At 34.8% G+C, this 2500-nt stretch overlaps 1 long non-coding RNA gene across 1 annotated transcript in view; it reads left to right on the forward strand.

The window, feature by feature from the left end:
- Positions 1–207: 207 nt before the first annotated feature.
- Positions 208–2500, forward strand: part of LOC142535611 (uncharacterized) — a 3378-nt gene continuing 1085 nt past the window's right edge. Inside the window, exon 1 of the long non-coding RNA XR_012817640.1 lies at positions 208–1781. This is a non-coding gene — a long non-coding RNA (uncharacterized LOC142535611). The remainder of the gene's footprint in view (positions 1782–2500) is intronic.

The raw sequence follows: 2500 nt of genomic DNA on the forward strand, positions 1-2500 counted from the left end.
AATTATACGTCCTCTCGTTGAATCATAACGACTTACTTCAATTTTTACTTTATCGCCTGGCAATATCCGTATAAAACTACGTCGGATCTTTCCTGAAACATAACCTAGAATCAGATCTTCATTATCTAACCGAACCCGGAACATGCCGTTGGGAAGTGATTCAGTAATTAAACCTTCATGAATCCATTTTTGTTCTTTCATTCCAGGTAAAGCCCCCTTGAAGTATCAACTAATGTACGAGAAACGCTATTAGACAACTTCTTTTTTTTACAAATAGAAAGAGAGTCGTTGGATATTAAACGGATTACCATATAGAACACAACAACTCTCCGCCAATTCTTTCTAGTCGAGCTTCCCGGTCTGTCATTATACCTCGAGAAGTAGAAAGAATTACAATCCCCATCCCACCTAAAATTCTAGGAATTCGTTGAGAGTTAGAATATATTCGTAAACCAGGTCGGCCAATCCGTTTTAAATTTAAAAAATTTCTATAGGGTCTTTTCCTATTCCTTCTATGTCGCAGGGTTAAAACCAAAAAATATTTGTTTTTTTCTTGATGTTTTCTGACGTTTTCGATAAAACCTTCGCGGAAAAGTATTTTAACAATATTTTCGGTAATATTAGTAGATGCTATACGAACAACTCGTTTTTTATCCATATCAGCATTTCGTATAGAGGTTATTATCTCAGAAATAGTGTCCCTACCCATGATGAACTAAAATGATTGATGTCTCAAAATTGGATATAATTAACATGTTTTTCTTTTTTTTATTGGTTTATGAATATGAAGTTGAAAGGTATATACGTGAGACACAATCTAGGAATTAATCTAGTTCTTAATTTATTTCTTTATAAAGATTTCACGATCTCTTTTTATTTTATAATACCTCGGGAGCTAATGAAACTATTTTAGTAAAATTTAATTGTCTCAATTCCCGAGGAATTGCACCAAAGATTCTAGTTCCTTTTGGATTTCCTTCTTGATCAATCACAACTGCGGCATTGTCATCATATCGTATTATCATACCGTTGTCACGTTTAAGTTCTTTACAGGTACGAACAATTACAGCTCTGACTACTTCTGATTTTTCTAGGGACATGTTTGGTAATGCTTCTTTGATCACAGCAACAATAACGTCACCAATATGAGCATATCGACGATTGCTAGCTCCTATGATTCGAATACACATCAATTCTCGAGCCCCGCTGTTATCCGCTACATTTAAATAAGTCTGAGGTTGAATCATATCAATTTTTTAGTCTATTCTTCCAATTCAAAGGATGAAGAAAATAAAAGAAATATTGTTTGTCCAAAAAAAGAGACCTGTGTGGTCTTTTTTTCATCCCTAAAGACTCATTTCTGTGGGTTCTTTTTTTTATCCCGAACTAATAAATTGAGTTCGTATAGGCATTTTCGATGCTGCTGTTAAAATAGCCCTTTTAGCTATATTTTCAGTTACTCCACCTATTTCATATAGTATTCGACCCGATTTAACAACTGCTACCCAATATTCGGGGGATCCTTTCCCTGAACCCATACGTGTTTCAGCAGGTCTTATGGTAATTGGCTTGTCTGGAAATATGCGTACCCATATTTTTCCCCCACGGCGTGCATTTCGTGTCATTGCTCGTCGACCGGCTTCGATTTGTCTAGATGTGATCCAAGCAGGTTCAAGTGCCTGAAGAGCATATTTACCGAAACAAATACGATTACCTCGATAAGCCATTCCCTTCATTCTTCCTCTATGTTGTTTACGGAATCTAGTTCTTTTGGGGTTATAGTTGATGGGTGTTTTGGAATTCCATCTCTACTACAGAACTGGACGTGAGAGTTTCTTCTCATTCAGCTCCTCGCGAATAAAAGGCTTCAAAATGGAATTTCACTTAGATTTTAATCTATATTTCACTTAGATTTTAATCTATATTAAATAGATATTCACATTTTTTTTTTAAATTTATAAAAAAATAAAGTTTTCGCGGGCGAATATTTACTCTTGCAATCTCTATTTCCGCGCTAGGACTTGTTCATGACTTCTCAGAATAGATGAATAGATTTCCGGTTCATTTCGCCGTCCCGACTAGCGAATCATTAAGATTCATTTGTTCAATAAAATCTTTTGCGTTCACAGGTTCCATCGTTCCCATCGCCTCGTACTTAATGGTTAGGTCCGAATTTGCAATGGAGCTAATAATCCAATTTATTCTTGAGTCAACCTTCTTAGTCTTTATTGGCTCGAAGCTCTTGATTTCTTTCTTCTGATTCGTTTAATATTTAGTTCATTATGGATGAATCAACTAGTATTGATGCTTTATTACACTGTTTTTTTGAGAGGACTTATACATAGACCTTACATATTGGAATTCTATAGCAATATTGATATTCTTTTTCTCTCTTTCTCTCATCCTTCCGTTTATCCACACCCTTCTTCTGTATATTGTTTTAAACTTAGAATTAAAGTTAAAAGATTTCAGTTGCTACAAAGATATGACCAATTTATCA

The sequence above is a fragment of the Primulina tabacum genome, unplaced genomic scaffold (assembly GCF_025594145.1).
Source record: "Primulina tabacum isolate GXHZ01 unplaced genomic scaffold, ASM2559414v2 Contig1093, whole genome shotgun sequence".
NCBI classification, from domain to species: Eukaryota; Viridiplantae; Streptophyta; class Magnoliopsida; order Lamiales; family Gesneriaceae; genus Primulina; species Primulina tabacum.